The sequence below is a fragment of the Salvelinus fontinalis genome, chromosome 28, assembly GCF_029448725.1.
Source record: "Salvelinus fontinalis isolate EN_2023a chromosome 28, ASM2944872v1, whole genome shotgun sequence".
Lineage (NCBI taxonomy): Eukaryota > Metazoa > Chordata > Actinopteri > Salmoniformes > Salmonidae > Salvelinus > Salvelinus fontinalis.
In genome coordinates this window covers 25,119,626-25,137,922 of record NC_074692.1, presented here as the reverse complement: position 1 = coordinate 25,137,922, position 18,297 = coordinate 25,119,626, and the positions used below count along the sequence as shown (strand labels likewise).

General features: G+C 42.4%; 1 protein-coding gene across 4 annotated transcripts in view; it reads left to right on the top strand.

The window, feature by feature from the left end:
- Positions 1-241: 241 nt before the first annotated feature.
- The window catches only part of LOC129826494 (solute carrier family 23 member 2-like), a 63,615-nt gene continuing 45,559 nt past the window's right edge, over positions 242-18,297 (top strand). For 2 of the 4 annotated variants that reach the window (XM_055887281.1, XM_055887280.1), the window contains exon 1: positions 242-538. The gene's annotated coding sequence lies outside the window, so the exon portion shown is untranslated. The remainder of the gene's footprint in view (positions 539-18,297) is intronic. The other 2 variants (XM_055887283.1, XM_055887282.1) reach the window with 1 other exon arrangement.

The following is an 18,297-nucleotide window of genomic DNA, read 5'->3' as shown; positions in this document are numbered from 1 at the left end:
AAGAGAAAGACGCCATTTTTTCATAACAATGACAGCAGAGATGAGCTTAGCGAAACGGAGAGTGCCGAGAAAGCGAGAGAGAAGGGAGGAGAGCAAGGGAGGAAAGAAGGAGGAGAATGAGTAGACTAGGTTTATAGAATCAGCGTCCCCTACGAACACACCGAATGACAGTCCGGCTTGCATCACAGGTACGAACGCCTCCGATTGGTTGAAGCACTGAAGGAGGAGACAGAGGAAGGACTTCAAGGGCCTGAGCATGCGCCATTGTGTCTCCAGTCAAGCCCGTACATATGTAAGACGAAATCCTTCTGTAGTTATAGACATTGCTGTCTGACTCCTACTGTCGTGGTAGACTACAAGAATAGGTATTTTCTACTAAGAACTGGACCTACACACATCTAGAGCTCCGTTCGATTTCATTTTAAGGTTATTTTCGGGTTTAGCTTTGGCTGTAGCCTTTCCAACCCTAACCTCACCGACACAGGGACTCTAACCCTGACGGGAATCGAGTCCTGTCTGCTCTCCTTCCTCAGGGCAGGTGAGTCTTTACCCGGGGAACCGGCTGTTTACTGCTCACTAAGTTATTAAACCGTATTTGCATCATTCTCGTGATTAGGTATAAGACGCGTTAGCTAGTGTGGCACAGGATTTCCCAAACTCGGTCCTGCCCCCCCCCCCCCCCGGGTGCACGTTTTGGCATAGCACTACACAGCTGATTCAAATAACCAACTTATCAAGCGTTGATTATTTGAAACAGCTGTATAGTGCTAGGGCAAAACCCAAAATGTGCCCCAGGACCGAGTTTGGGAAACCCTGGCGTAGTATACAAAGGGAGACCATCTGAGAATGGACCAATAGGAAACGCGTAAGGAGCATGTCTATAGCGATGCATGCGCCTAATCAGACGGCCTCGTCATTTAATGATAAGAGATACGCAGTGGAAAAGTAGGACGACTTGCTTTCTATTTATTAGCCTAGACTCTATTTGACCTAGATAGTTTGTCTATGTATTGATATGTTGGCTACTTGTGCCATTTTTTTTATTGATGTAGTTCTGTTCTTGAGCTGTTGTCTATTAATGTTATGTCATGTTTTGTGTGGACCCCAGGAAGAGTAACGTTAGGTGCAGCTTTCGCAACAGCTAATGGGGATCCTAATAAAATACCTATGACTTCTCTCCCTTTCCTTCATCTTATAACAAGTGTGTGAGGCAGGAGGCTCAACTGATTAAAACGCACTGTTTTGTAATGGTATACAGTGGCCTCAATAGCACCCTCTATGGGCAAAGGGATACCTAGTCAGTTGCACAACTGAATGTATTCAACTAAAATGTGTCTTCCGCATTTAACCCAACACCTCTGAATCAGAGAAGTGCAGGGGGGCTGCCTTAATCGACGTCCGGGAAGCAGTTGCTGGGGTTTAACTGCCTTGCTCAAGGGCATAATTTTTCCTACTTGCCAGCTCTGGGATTTGAATCAGCGCTCTTAACGGCTAGGCTACCAGGCTACCTGCCGGAATGGGAGTGGTTCCCATTCCGGCAGGTAAGAAACTTTTAAGGAACTCAGTCCGGCTTTCAATTTACTCCTGAAAGTTGTAATAGTTGAATGTACAAGGTGCAATTTCGTTAATTGGGTAGTGCATCAGCAGTTTTCCTCTTGTCATGTCAGTCATTGCAGATCTTAGAGAGCTTATTTATAACTTATCAGAAATCTCCAGATCAACAAGCCCATGTCAGCAAAAACAATTTGGCTAGGTTTTTTTGCCCATTGATTTTGTTGTAATGTTTGTCATTTAAATATCACATGAACACACAAGACATGGCAAAATTTGTAGAATAGCAGGAAATGAGCTTTAAAATGGCATAACAAAAAGTATCCATCCCATGCAGTGGTGATTTTAGCATGTAAATCTTGGTGGGGCAAACTGAATATATATTTTTGATGCAAAGCCACAAAACAATATATTAATTGCACTATAACGGTGACAAACGGTGCCCACAAACTGTTAAGGCCTACATCATGTGTTCCCAACAGCAGAGCTTTCTTTTCAGCACCATGGAGTGAATCCTTACCACTGCTACACCTGGCTCTCAGCGGAGCCTTGTCTGGCAGCGAAACAGTTCATTCAGCCTCATTTACTGTCTTTAAAAAAAACATAGCTGATATGGCAGACTTGCCTAAACATATGTGGTTTCTACTGACAATTAAGATGTACAAACTATGGCATAAGGGGACGACAAGCACTTAAAACCTGATGAGGACAGAGGGCGCTGTTTTCACTTTGGGGGAAACACGTGCCCAATTTAAACGGCCTCGTACTCAATTATTGCTTGTACAATATGCATATTATTATTACTATTGGATAGAAAACCCTCTCTAGTTTCTAAAACCGTTTGAATTTTGTCTGTGAGTAAAACAGAACTCATTTGGCAGCACACTCTCTGACCAGGAAGTGGAAAGTCTGAAAATGATGCTCTGTTCAAGGGCCTGCCTATAAATGGGCATGATACGTATGAGTATACATGCACGTCATACACCTTCCCCTAGATGTCAAGAGGAAGTGAGAGAAGAAATGAAGTGTTTATCTTGGTCTGAGGTGGAATTAATCCTCTTGGCACGACGAGTCATCCATTTCCTGTTTTCTGGAAAGCGTGAAGATGGACCTGGAATTGCCTTCTGAAAAGCTGTCGTTATAGGCGACTACTATCTCCGGCTTTGATTTTATTTGATACATGTCACAATATCATCGTAAACTATGTTTTTTCAATAGTTTTATTAGATTATTGAAATTTTTTCGGGACGTTAGGCGTGTTGCGTTGTCTGTGTTGGCGCGAAGCTTTCCATCGTCAACAACTTGGCCAGTGTGCTTGCTAATTCAAGAGGGAAAAACAATGTTCTAAATCCAAACAACGACTGTTCTGGACAAAGGACCCCTTGTACAACATTCTGATGGAAGATCACCAAAAGTAGGACCCATTTTGTGATGCTATTTCATATATCTGTCGAACTGTGTACTAGTAGTTTTGCGCCCAGGTTTTAGCCACTCTCTTGCTATAACATAAGCCTTATGTCGTAATGAAGATATTTTTAGAATTCTAACACTGCGATTGCATTAAGAACTAGTGTATCTATCATTTCCTATACAACATGTATTTTTTTGTCATGTTTATGAATAGTTATTTGGTCAGAATATGTGAGTGTCAGAAAAATATCCGGACGTTGTGGGAAAAAAGATGCTACGTTAGCACAATGTATAACCACTGATTTCAGCTCTAAATATGCACATTTTCGAACAAAACATAAGTGTATGTATAACCTGATGTTATAGGACTGTCATCTGACGCTTATCAAGGTTAGTCAAAAAATATATATCTTTTGCTGGTTTGTTACGATCGCTAACTTTTGCTGCTGGTAAATGGCTTGTGTTTCTGGCTATTGTGGTAAGCTAATATAATGCTATATTGTGTTTTCGCTGTAAAACACTTAAGAAATCGGAAAAATTGGCTGGAATCACAAGATGCCTGTCTTTCATTTGCTGTACACCATGTCTTTTTCAGAAATGTTTTTTACGATGAGTATTTAGGTATTTGACGTTGGTGTCTGTAATTACTCTGGCTGCTTCGGTGCTATTTCTGACGGTAGCTGTGATGGTAGCTGCAATGTAAAACTGATTTATAGCTCAAATATGCAATTTTTTGAACAAAACATAGATTTATTGTATAACATGTTATAAGACTGTCATCTGATGAAGTTGTTTCTTGGTTAGTAAGGTTGGCTTTGCATGCTACCTGTGCTGTGAAAAATGTCTGTCCTTCTTTGTATTTGGTGGTGAGCTAATGTAAATATACGTGGTGTTTTCGCTGTAAAACAAGCCTTTAAGCCTTCAAGCCTTTATCATAGAGTGGCCAGATGGAAGCCACTCCTCAGTAAAAGGCACATGACAGCCCGCTTGGAGTTTGCCAAAAGGCACCTAAAGGACTCTCGGACCATGAGAAACAAGATTCTCTGGTCTGATGAAACCAAAATTGAACTCTTTGGCCTGAATGCCAAGCGTCACATATGGATGAAACCTGACACCATCCCTACGGTGAAGAATGGTGGTAGCAGCATCATGCTGAGGATGCTTTTCAGCTGCAGGGACTGGGAGATTAGTCAGGATCGAGGGAAAGATGAATGGAGTAAAGTACAGAGATCCTTGATGAAAACCTGCTCAGAGCACTCTGGGGCGAAGGTTCACCTTCCAACAGGACAATGACCCTAAGCACACAGCCAAGACAATGAAGGAGTGACTTCGGGACAAGTCTCAATGTCCTTGAATGGATCAGCCAGAGCCTGGATTTGAACCCAATTGAACATCTCTTGAGAGACCTGAAAATAGCTGTGCAGCGACGCTCCCCATCCAACCTGACAGAGCTTGAGAGGATCTGCAGAGAAGAATGGAAGAAACTCCCCAAATACAGGTGTGCCAAGCTTGTAGTGTCATGCCCAAGAAGACTTGAGGCTGTAATCGCTGCCAAAGGTGCTTCAGCAAAGTACTGAGTCTGAATATTTATGTAAATGTGATGTTTCTGTTATTTTATTTTTAATACATTTGCAAACATTTCATAACCTGTTTTTGCTTCGTCGTTATGGGGTATTGTGTGTAGATTAAGGGGGAAAACAATTTTAATCCATTATAGAAAAAGTCTGTAACGTAACAAAATGTGGAAAAAGTCAAGGGGTCTGAATACTTTCCAAAGGCACTGTAAATCATATTCTTGAACAAAATTGATAACGTAATAACTTAAATTTGCCACACAATCTGTTTCATAGGGACTAGGCCAGTGTTCCCAAACTGGTGGCCCGCAGGGGGGATTTTTATATATATGTGTGTATGTATTTTTTTTGTTGGACATGAAAGACTGTAAAAACACCAGCAAATCATGACTTTAATTTTAGAAAGCTTTCCCAAAGTTGTCCCATGTATAATAGAGATTCGGGATCATATACAAATGTAGAAAAGATGGTTTTAGTCAGATATTATATCTTGCTGTCAATTTGCAGTCCACAAACTATTTGTAATTATGTTCCAACCCCCTTACCATCCGCTCAAAAAAACAATCGGCCCACGGTTGAATCTAGTTCATGGTCCCTGGATTAGGCTAAATTGAGCCTACTGTTTTTAAATATTACTATGTTGAGTGTGAGAGCTGGGCCATCCGGTGGACCTAGGCTGAAGTGGGTCTCAGACTCGGATTGTGGTGTGTTTGACCATCTTAGGTAGCATGTAACTGAGACTACCCTGCTGTGCTAGGTCACACTGTCTGTGTGTACCTCCGAGAGAGTGTGGAGGTATAACCTAATAATTTTGTGGGTGCTTATATTTGTCCTGTTGCACACAAGTGTGTAATGGAGGTGTTTCTTGCATATCCCTACTTCCCCTGAGACACCCGCAGGGAGTGGGGTCACCATTGTACAGTGCCCCTGGAGCAATTAGGGTAAAGTGCCTTGCTCAAGGGCACAGTGACACAAAAAATCTTCACCTTTTCGGTTACGGTATTTGAAACGATGACCGTTCTAACCTCGAGGCTACCTGCCACTTCTGTGGCTGAGTGCAATCATAGAAAAGCCATAATAAGCTTACGTGCATGTTTCGTTTATCTCTGACATTGTATTTTTATGGTTTGAGTGCAAGATCTTATTGAACTCTACCATTTTTCTGAATGACATTCCAGCGTGGGGTGCAGGTACGTAAGCAGGCTTCAATGCGCTCAAATCTTCAGCATGCTTTAGAAAAAGAATATAACTTTTAGAAATGAATGAACCAGACGTTTCAGCTGAATATATTTTTAATCTCTAGGTGTATTGCCAAAATTGATAATGTTAGCAACAACTAACTGGAATTCGTAAGAAAATTGTGTGATGTACACATGCACTATGAAGACAATTGTGTACTGGACACGGTAACATGGACTTTCTCATGTGCCTGTCACGAATTTCAAATAAGTCCTTTATCTATTTCACAATAAACTGTGATAGTGTGTTGCGTGAACAGCAGGATATCTGACAAATTGGGCCTTTTTTTGCCAGAATGACACTGTCAAGGACACTGCCTGTAATCAGATCAAGTTTTATTGTTCACATACACATGGTTAGCAGATATTGTTGCGAAATGCTTCTGCTTCTAGATCCGACAGTGCAGCAGTATCTAACAGGTAATATCTAACAATTCCCCAACACAACCTAATATCTAACAAATTCCACAGCAAAACCTAATATACACACAATCTAGTAAAGGAATGGGATGAGAATGTATAAGAATAAAATATATGGGTGAGCAGTGACAGAGCGGCTAAGACGCAATAGATAGTGAAGGATACAGTGTATATACATGAGAACTCATGCGAGATATGTAAACATTATTAAAGTGACTAGTATTTAATTTATTAAAGTGGCCAATGATATCAAGTCTGTAGGTAGGCAGCCGCCTCTCTGTGCTAGTGGTGGCTGTTTAACAATCTGATGGCCTTGGGATTGAAAAACAGCTTCTATCTCTCTGTCCCAGCTTTGATGCACCTGTACTGACATCACCTTCTGGATGGAAGCTGGGTGAACAGGTGGTTATTGTCCTTGATGATCTTTTTTGCCTTCCTGTGACATCTGGTGTTGTAGGTGTCCTGGAGGGCAGGTAGTTTTCCCCCGGTGATGTGTTGTGCTGACCGCACCACCCTCTGGAGAGCCCTGCGGTTGAGGACGGTGCAGTTGCCATACCAGGCGGTGATGCAGCCAGACAGGATGCTCTAAATTGTGCATCTGTAAAAGTTGGTGAGGGTTTTCAGTGACAAACCAATTTATTTATTTTTCAGCCTGCTGAGGTTGAAGAGACGCTGTTGCGCCTTCTTCACACTGTCTGTGTGCGGGAACATTTCAGTTTGTCGGTGATATGTACACCGAGGAACTTAACCTTCTCTGCTGTCCTGTCGATGTGGGGAGGGGGGTGCTCCCTTTGCTGTTTCCTGAAGTCCACGATAATCTCTTTTTGTTTTGCTGACGCCACACACCGAGGGCCCTCGCCTCCTTCCTGTAGGCTTTGTCGTTGTTGGTAATCAAGCCTATCACTGTAGTGTCATCTGTAAACCTGATGATTGAGTTGGAAGCATGCATGGTCACACAGTCATGGGTGAACAGGGAGTACAGGAGAGGGCTGCGAACGCACCTTTGTGGGGCCCCAGTGTTTCCTACCTTCACCACCTGGGTTGTGGCCCGTCAGGAAGTCCAGGACCCAGTTGCACAGGGCGGCGTCGAGACCTAGGGTCTCAAGCTTAATGATGAGTTTGGAGGGTACTATGGTGTTGAATGCTAAGCTGTAGTCAATGAACAGCATTCTTACATAGGTATTCCTCTTGTCCAGATGTGTTAGTGCAGTGGGATTGCGATTCCATTCATACCGTCATTTCCATATTTTTTTATTTGACCTTTATTTAACTAGGCATGTCAGTTAAGAACAAATTCTTATTTTCAATGATGGCCTAGGAACAGTGGGTTAACTGCCTTGTTCAGGGGCAGATCAACAGATTTTACCTCATCAGCTCGGGGATTCGATCTTGCAACCTTTCGGTTACTGGCCCAACGCTCTAACCACAAGGCTACCTGCCGCCCAAGAAGGACCCATGAGCACCAACAGTTCATAGGAGCATGTCAAATGAAAGCTATAAGTCTATTTTTATTGTTGTTGAAATTAAGGCATATATACTTTCTTCAAAAGTTTTCCATCTGAAAAATTAGGAATAAGCAAAGGCATTGATTTCTGGTCAAACTGATGGAAAAGGGGTCTTAGAAATGCATCAAAACACAATGTTGAAGTAAAGACCCCTGTCAACTAATATCAACATTTTACTGTATATTTAGTTTTGGATCAAATCAAATGTATTTATATAGCCCTTCTTACATCAGCTGATATCTCAAAAGTGCTGTACAGAAACCCAGCCTAAAATCCCAAACAGCAAGCAATGCAGGTGTAGAAGCACGGTGGCTAGGAAAAACTCCCTAGTTTTAAAATTGCCTTGTGCCTTGAAATTCTGTTACCAAAAACCCACTTATCTTGAAGATATTTACTAATTTCTCTCCCTCGTGAGGAGGGAGGATAATGAAAGTTCACAAGTAAAGATACGTCTATCAATTATACTGTTTTTACTGGTATACATTTTTTTTATGAATTATTAAGTGATTAAAACTAAATTTCTGACAAATTAACTGAATTTCTGCAATTGCGTTGGCTACAACGGGAAATCGTAGTAGTCACAAACCACAGTCGGTTAACAAGCTTGGACAGTACAGCACGGTAAAGAAAAGTAGAGTATGCTATAATGTACTTTACTGATCTCGACTCGTGAGCTGTACTTTGATGTCCAAATTTGTGAAACATAGACGTCTATGATTGGTTCAGATCTGGTCCGGTCTGGACCAACCAAATTTGGTCTTGTTTGGGGACAGAGCTCATTAAAAGAATAGCCAGTAACCAGCACAGCGGTAATCTTGATGCTTCCGACATTATCATGTATCCTATTGACCAAAGTTTCCATCTGATACGACCTTCGGGTAGGTGTAAGCAGTCGAGCTGTGATGTTTTGGGTAACGGTTCATTGTCATGCAAATGACGACGGTTATTGTCATTTTTGTTAAAATATTTAGCTCTTGTAATGTGTCATAATGCTTCTTTGAAAATGTGCTACAACATACCTAATGAATACAACACAGCTTTGGTGACACCCCAGTTTAGAAAATGAATTGTTTTGACCGCTTGGAACTTTTGTACGTTTTTTTGATATTTTTCTCTCTCTTCCGAACACAATGTTCTGCTCGTAAAATAGTTACCAACTTTACCCTCTTCATGTAAAAATGAAAAACTGCTTTTCAGTAAACTATATCTAGTCCTACTTGAAAATAAAGTTACCCCCCTCCCCTAAAAGGACTGCATTAAACGGATACTTCCTGCTAGCAGATACTTCCATTCATTGCCTTGACCCTAGTTAGCATTCGCTCTCGAAACTTCCTTCATACTGGACACAGAGACATAAAAATGGTATCCACAAGTTCATCTGACTCTGGAAGTAGATAAAGGGCCTCAATGCCAAAATCCTGAAGTATCCCATAAATAAGATGATGATTTTATTTATTTTGTTTCACGGTTATTATCCATAATTGTTTATTGCGCAATTATAAATTGTTGTGCCAGCCCTAGTAAGCAGTTGGTCTATGGGCTTAGGGGAGCTCCATTTCTATGCAGGACAGTTTCATAGTAGTTACAAGATTCTCACTTGAGTAGAGGGGTATGGAAACTGTCTGGTGGAAGTAAATGGACTTAAGATTGTTCTCCTTATCTCTTACCCCTCTGCTTCTTCTGTCTTATCTCCCTCTCCCTTTTTCGTTTTTCTGCTACTCACACACACACACACACGGAATACACATTACTAGACCTCAGACTCTCCACAGAAATATTCCTTGACTTCCTCTAATACACCTATACCATTCTTTTCCACCTATAACAACATTATTTCACAGAAGTGCAGTAACTGTAGCCCTTAAATGCAGTTAGCAGCATTTATTTTGTTAATGTAGTTTTGTCATTTTATAAAGCAGCAGAGTAAAAGTCAATGCAGTTACACATGACTGTGGTAATAGGAGCCCACACAGAGAGCAGAGGCGTGGGTCTGGCTTTGAAGATTTACTTCAGACTTAGTACTGCTTTCACACAGGATTTATGGTATTTTGCCTGTACATTTTGTGGGAATCTTTATGCCCCCCCTTACAAGCAGGCCCATTTTACCACATTCTTGCCTGTATGAGGGTTCCTCATCCCAACTGTGTGTTCCTTCCAAACAACTCAACTGTAGTTTCATCTGTCCACAGAATATTTTGCCAGTAGCGCTGTGGAACATCCAGGTGCACTTTTGCAAACTTCAGACGTGCAATAATGTTTGTTTTTTTGGACAGCAGTGGCTTCTTCTGTGCTGTCCTCCCATGAACCCCATTATTGTTTAGTGTTTTACGTATTGTAGACTCATCAACAGAGATGTTAGCATCTTCTAGAGATTTCTGTAAGTCTTTAGCTGACACTCTAGGATTCTTTTTACCCTCACTGAGCATTCTGCGCTGTATTCTTGCCATCTTTGCAGGATGGCCATTCCTAGGGAGAGTAGCAACAGTGCTGTACTTTCTCCATTTATAGACAATTTGTCTAACCGTGGACTAATGAACACCAAGGCTTTTAGAGATACTTTTGTAACCCTTTCCAGCTTTATGCAAGTCAACCTTTCTTAATCTTGGGTCTTCTGATATCTCTTTTGTTCGAGGCATGGTTCAAATGAGGCAGTGTGAAGAGCAAACCCAAATTGTGAGGTTTTTTTTATTTTTTTTATAGGACAAGGCAGCTCTAACCAACATCTCCAATATCATCTCATTGATTGGACTCCAGGTTAGCTGACTCCTGACTCCAATTAGCTTTTGGAGAAGTCATTAGCCTAGGGGTTCACATACTTTTTCCAACCTACACTGTGAATGTTTAAATGATGTATTCAATATAGACAAATACAATAATTTGTGTTATTAGTTTAAGCACACTGTTTGTCTATTGTTGTGACTTAGATGAATATCAGATCAAATTTGATGACCAATTTATGCAGAAATCCAGGTAATTCCAAAGGGTTCACATACTTTTTCTTGCCACTATATATCTTATCGTAAGAATAATATAATGGAATATAACACAATAAAATACATTTTTCCCACACTTTGTGTCATGGAAATATAAAAAAGTTATATTTTTAAACAGAGCCCAAGCCCATGTGTTTTTTGATCCACATTTCATTACTTTCCTACCCAATAATAGCAATCCTATTTTCAAAATCATGGGAGTCTCATGTTCATATTTCACAACCTACGCAGGCTTTTGGAGTTCCCTATACTCGATCGAACAAAATAATAGGCCTACTCTTGATTTAGGCTACATATGCTGCCTTCGGCTTAGTAAGAAACGTAGCCGCAATGCTGAGGCGGGATTGGCACACACTACGCTCTTAAACTCTTGCTAGGCAGCACCCAAAGTTCTAAACTTTGGAAGCCATGTCACTACACCAGGGGCTCTTAAACTTTTTTTTCAGCTTGGGACCCATATTAGAAATTCTGTTTTCCTGGGACCCAAGCTTAAAAAATATGCAACTATATGTAAATATCAGTATATTTCATTGCCCTTATGTCAAAAAAAAAAAATATGCAATATAGACAAAAACAAATAATGAAATGCCCATAAATATATTTTCATGTTTAATTTTCCCCATTTAAAAACACTCTTGCATATCTGTCTAAGTTGGAACTGTGGAAGTTAAAATACAATAAATAATTTCATTCTGAACTGGAATGAACGGATTGATCACATCACACAGATGTGTTCTGTTATACACACACAGGCTTTTTGATCGTGTAAACCTCAGTAACAGTACAGATAAAAATGATCTGGCCTACGTACATCTTATTTGTTGATAGAAAGTCTAGGTTGGAACTGTTGCTCTTAAAATACATTTTTTTTATTCTGAGCTGGAATTGCTCACCTAAAACAGAATACACAGTCCTTTAAAAAATATATATATTTCACCTTTTATTTAACCAGGTAGTCCTAATGAAAGGTGTGTGTGTGTGTGTGGCTGGTTGAAGTTTTCAACATGTCTATTCTGGGCTCAGTTTTTGACAGTGCAACACAGGTCATGCTCAGCATTGACACCGTTTCTGTACTTGAGAACCCTGAATTGCGTAGGTATGTGGTGCCAAACTGGATCAGAACATCGACTGCTTTCTCAGTCAGGCAGGAGCTTCCTGCTCCAGATGAGCAACCCAGAACTGTGCGAGTGTTTGTCCCAAAAAGCATCTTGCTTCAATCAGTTTAAGTTCAGAATGACTTGTATTACTTGTAACTGCAACAGTTCCAACCTAGATAATTTTTCAACAATAATTTCTACAGTAGAATGTACAATAGGCCTGCATTTTTCATCTGTACTGTATCTTAGTTGCAAGTTAGCTTGCTTTGGCTAACGTCAGCTTTTTAGCTGTGTAACGTTACAAGGTCAGGGGATTGTTTGAGAGAAACTCACATCTACTATGAGAGATAGTACTCCCTTATTTCTGCTTATCATCTGTTATAAAATGACAACAATGCCTTGCTAGTTGACTGATTTTCCAACTTTCGAAGCACTCTTTCCTGAAGCATTCTGCCCTGTTCTGAAAGAACTCCCTGTGTTTACCGTCATGTTGTGCATGGATGTTTGGTCAGAATGTGTGGTTTTTATTAATTTGTTTGTTTTGAGAGACTCATTACTAAGCACTTCCCCACACAAAACAGATTGTGGGCGCTCCTCGTTATTTCTCAGTTTGTATGAAAGGGACAAGTAATCACTGTATTTGCGTTTCATGACGATTGAGCTCAGTCAGAACTTGTGGCTAGCATGAGTCCATTTCATGACAGCGGAGAGTGGGAATAACAAGTCAGTGGCTTGGACGACAGCCCTGCAGCATGTGGGTCGCGGAGTGATCTTCAAGAAAACTGCTGAAAAAAGATCCGGTAAACAGCGAAGCACATGGGTAACTCCCACTTGCGCTGCTGCCAAACTGAGCAGACACCGCTGATGAGCAGAGACCGCAGTGAACCGTTGCACTTGGCCAAATCAATTCCAGTAATTTAATGAAATAATTATATATTTAAATCTCGACCCACCATTAACAGGTTCGCGACTCGTACTTTAAGAAATGCTGCACTACACCCATCTCTTTGCATAGCCCACCACTAAGCATGCACTGTTTTCTTAACCACGATCCATAAATTACTGTGGGAATAAATATCCCTGAATTACACACATACTGGAATAAAGCAGGCTAATGCAATTGAAGGCATGTATCAAATTGTTGCTTACTGAAACGCCCAGTACTCCAATCCTTGTAATACATTTTAAGCAATAGCCTAATTGCAGCATGTTTTGATTGGGACAGTGCCATCGCTCTGATTTGAGACAATCGTGGGGATTTGACGGGAAAAAGTGTTTGTATGAAAGGGATGTAACAGAACAATTAATCCACAGGGCTTTGGGTGTTTTAATAATGCCTGATGGAAAATGTCTGAGGCGTTAATGCTCAGGCAGCTAGGTTAATAGCTGCCGGACTGCTGTGTCACAACTTAATTCAGAGAACAAAGCCTAAATACTGTTTACAAACTTAACCTTTCCGTACAGTAGTTACTTGCTGTAATGGCTTATGAGTTACAATAAGTCCTCTTTGTTGTAGTGGTCTGTTTCTCTTGGTGTATGATGTATCCCTCTAATACCCAGGGCCCTACAGTAGAATAAAATACAGTGAACTACAATTGCAACGCTATTCATTTGAACTCAAACCCATTCTTTCCTGTAGTTGTTGTGCAGCAAGAATGCATGTTTTATATTATTTTTATTGATAGAACCATGTGAGTATAGTGTTTAGTCAACTCCACTGTGTTAGTGTTTGGAGTGAGCAGTGAGGTGGGCTTAGTGTGTGTACTAGGGCTGGGCGATATGGCAAATAAGTTATCGTATGTATGTTAAAAAATAATTATTGTAGCGACCCGCACAGACAGCTGTGTGTTAGGCTAGGAGGTGGTTGTGTTGTACTTACCAGTACCCAGTGTTCGTGGGGTCCGACATGTCAATCAACCTGCTATCTGCCAATCACGGGAATGCCTGGAATGTTCTGATGCCGGGCATCCTGGCGGTTGGCGGAGTGGTGTGGAGGGGGGTTGGGCAGGGGGATGGAGCATTGGAAGTTAAGACCAGGTTTAGCCTTTGTTCTCTCTCTTACGTCTGGCCTTCACAAGAGAAGGTCATGGTTGGATTGTGGGTTCTCTCATTTATTTGGCGTGGGCTACGGCCAAACAGTAGCCTGTGTAAAGTTGGGTTAATAAACCGTCAATTCGTAAACTCAAACCTCTGTCTGGACAATTGTTCCTTTATGATCTAGTCAGGTCATTACATTATCACGATATTAATCAAATGTTTTAAAGGTGCATATCTGCTTCAGACTCAAGAATGCCTGAACAAACCAAAGTAGAACGCTCAAATACCATTTTAACTCCACTTTTTTTTTTTAAAGCTGTAAACCCTTAGAAGTCGTCAACAAGAAATAAAATAGTGCAAGTCAATATGCATTATAACTGTTAGCCTAATGGCACATCACAGTTTGTTGGGGTAGTGTTGTCTTACAAGTTACAAGCAAGAAAGACATGTCTACAGTCTCTGGCTTTAAAGCTGCCCTATGGCAGGTCACTATGTCCCTTGGGGGTATCCGTACCTATGTATGACATGCGAGGGTTAGGTTAGTAAACATGCTGGAGCTAGAACCTCGTTGTCGTGCGTCCTTATTTTAGATAATACTACATGGTGTCAGAAGTGGTTTTAAAATTCACATAAACGTGAAGGACATACGAACTAAATCATACATTCAGGCTGTTTCAAAGCAGGGAGGGCACAGTGTTGGAGATCACAGCGCATATCATTATTTTGCTAGCTAACGAGCAAGGACTAAGTTACTGCTAAGCAACATGTTGCAAGAGGAAGAAGCTGGCGGGATTTCAGGGTTTGCGACTCCAAGTTCAACGGGCTCTGGCGCAAACACGGACAGGCCAGTGGCTAGTGCTGACGGATTTCGCATTAGTCCCCTGGAGAATTTTGATTGTATGGACATTCAAAACTGGCCGAAATGGATCAGATGCTTTGAAAGGTACAGGGTAGCATCAGGCTTAAACGTGTGAAATGAGGCATTTCAATTTAATACACTGATCTACTTTATGGGTGATGAAGCCGAGGATATATATTAAATGCTTCAACGTTGACTAAGGAAGAGAAACTTAACTACAGTGCAGTTAAAGACTGTTTTGAAACGCATTTTGTAAGGAGACAACATTATATTTGAGAGAGCTAGGTTTAATATGCGCAAACAGGAGCAGGGTGAAACCACCGACAGTTTTATCACAGCTGTTCACAAACTAGCAAAACATTGTCAGTTTGTCGCGCTCAGGGAAGAGCTGATCCGAGATCGGATTGTTGTGGGAATAAGAAATATATCACTTTCTGAAAAGTTAGTTGGATTCCCAGTTTACCTTGTCCAAAGCTGTTAACCAGGTTAGGCAGAGTGAGACAGTAAAAAGACGGCAGGACAGCATCTTTTTGGGAGAAGTAAGGGAAAACAATGCTGGCTGGCATTGACATTAAACTCAATGGGTAGGTTGTGTCATTTAAACTAGACACTGGGGCAGCAGTGACAGCTATCCCAACTAGGCTGTATAGCTATAGCAGCGATGGCCCTTTGCTCTCTACAAACAAAAAAACTGTACGGGCCCAGTAATAAGATATTACCAGTGGTAGGGCAGTTGGTGATTTAATCTGGAGAGTAAAGACAAAAGTGCCATCCAGCCTGTCTTCGTCATTGACTCTCTGGCCAGACTGTTGCTGGGGCTGCCAGCAATTGAAGCATTGCAACTCATTGAGAGAGTGAGCAAACTGGAGGACCCAGGTGAGGTTTTCAAAAAGAAATTCCCAAAAGTGTTTTCTGGTCTAGGAAGGATGGGTGACTACAAAATCTGCCTGAAAGAGGATGCTGCTGTCCCCTATGCCCTTACCCCCCCCCCCCCCCCCCCCCCCCCCGCCCCTGTGTGCCTATCCCTTTATTGGCCAGAGTAAAAGAAGAGTTGGGGAGGATGGAAGAAATTGGGGCGGTGTCTAAAATAGAGAGTTCCACAGACTGGTGTGCAGGGATGGTAGTGGTCCCAAAAGCCAATGGTGAAATAAGGATCTGTGTGGACATGACTAACTTGAATGAGGCACTCTGCAGAGAGAGACACATCTTACCATCAGTGGAGCAGTCACTGGCTCAGTTGGATTGCTCACAAGTCTTCACAAAGCTGGATGCCCGCTCAGGTTTCTGGCAGATACCGCTGTCATCAGAGAGTAGGGCGCTCGTAACGTTTATAACACTGTTTGGCCGTTACTGTTTTAACATTTGGAATCGCTTCCGGTCCTGAACATTTCTAAAGACTCATGTCCCAGCTGTTAGATGGGCTGAGTGGCGTCATAGTACACGTGGACGATGTGTGCGGAAGGGACAGAGCAGAAGAGGATGTAAGTCTCACAGCAGTTCTGACCCGACTCCAGGAGACTGGCCTGACACTCAATGAAAAAATGCACTTTTGCACAGTCAGAGGTCTTGTTCTTGGGACACAAAATCCGTGCAGCTGGAATGGAGCCGGACCCGGAGAAGATCAGCGCCATCACAGATATGCCCAGACCCCAGAATGTGGCTGAAGTCAGGACCTTCTGAGGCATGGCCACATATGTGGGTAAGTTCCTCCCACAGTTTTTTCAGGTACAACCAAACTTCTGAGAGACTTACTAGCCAAAGAGAATGACTGGTCATGGGGTCACATGCAACAGGTGGCGTTTGACAAAATCAAAGGAGACCTGGCCTCACAGAGAGTGCTGCCCAGTACCGTCCCCACGTTAAGACAAAGGTATCAGCAGATGCATCATCCTTTGGGCTAGGGGTGGTCCTCACACAGATGCAGGTCAACATGGAGTGGCATCCAATGGCATACATCTCGCAAAGCTTATCCGACACAGAGCAACGGTATGCTCAAGTGGAGAAGGAGGCGATGGCTATCACTTGGGCATGTGAAAGGCTCAGCCAATACCTTATTGGCCTGCAGTTTACAGCACAGACTGACCACAAACCACTGTTGGCTCTGTTGGGGACAAAAGAACTAGACGACTTGCCTCCCAGAGTTCTGCGCTTCTGCCTCAGATTACTGAGGTTCACCTACAAGATGGTTTATGTGCCAGGGAAGGCACTGATCACAGCAATGCACTCTCCAGGGCCCCAATTAAACATCCATTATCAGAGGAGGAGCAATGTCTAGAGGGTGAGGTACAGGTGTCCATTAATGCAATAAGGGACAGCCTACCTGCATCTCAGACCAAACTGCAGCAGATTGCAGAGGAGCAATAACGAGACCCCATCTGCCGACAGAGTGCAAAAAGGAATGGCCCAGGCAGGAGGAACTGCCTCAGCTGGTGAAGCCCTATTGGGTGCACCAAAGTGACTTCCACTGTAATGGAGAACTTCTCATGAAAGGACAACAGATAGTTATCCCAGAGACTCTACAACCAGAAATGCTAGACCGAGTGCATGAGGGACACATGGGGATAACCAAATGCAGACTGAGGGCTCAACAGTCGGTGTGGTGGCTTGGTCTGAGTACTCAGATTGCCAAGCTGGTGGCCCAGTGTGAGGTCTGTACAAAATGTCAATCTTGTCATCCAGAGCCAATGATAGCAACAGAGCTGCCAAAACGGTCATGGCAAAAGATAGGGGCAGATATGTTCCATTGGAAAAATGACACTTATCTGCTAGTGGTAGATTACTATTCAAGATGAATTGAAATAGCAAAGACACCGATAACCACATCAGCTGGTGTTATCAATGGATGAAAGTCAAATTATTTTCCAGGCAAGAGGTCGCTGAGGTCCTGGTTACAGATAACGCTCCCCAGTTCTCTGCAAGCTCCTTTTCTGCTTTTGCCGCAGAATATGACTTCACACATGTGACCAGTAGCCCATACCATGGACAGAGTATTGGGGAGGCAGAGAGAGCTGTGAAAACAGTCAAGGTACTGTTGAAAAAGAACAAGGACCAATACAGGGCTTTGTTACCTTACAGAGTTACACCACTGCATCATGGGCTGTCGCCTGCTGAGCTCCTGATGGGCAGGAGGCTGCGTTCCCCATGGCCTGTCCTGCCGGCTCAGCTTAAACCCCGATGGCCTAACAGGAAGGCCTTCGCTGAGAGGGACAAACTGGAGACTTTAATCGGAAACACCGTGCTACGGAGAGGCCAGAGCTGACAGAAGGTCAACGTGTGTGGATTACAAACTCAGACACCAGCAATAGTGCTGAGGAAAGCGGATGCCCCACGCTCCTATGTGGTGGACACAGGCTCAGAAGAGATACGAAGGAACAGAACACACCTCAGAGCTCTTCCAGATCTACCAGCCACACAGACTGAGGCCACAGAAAATGCACACGGAGAGGGAATGCTCACAGAGCTACAAACGTGCCCAAAAAGGAATGTGAAGCCACCAGAGTGGCTGAAAGACTGTTACGTGAAGAGAAAACATACTGTTGGGGACCATACCCAGCAAAGAGAGACTGTACGTAAGTTAATGTTCATACTGTGTGATTTTAATGCTTTCATATTG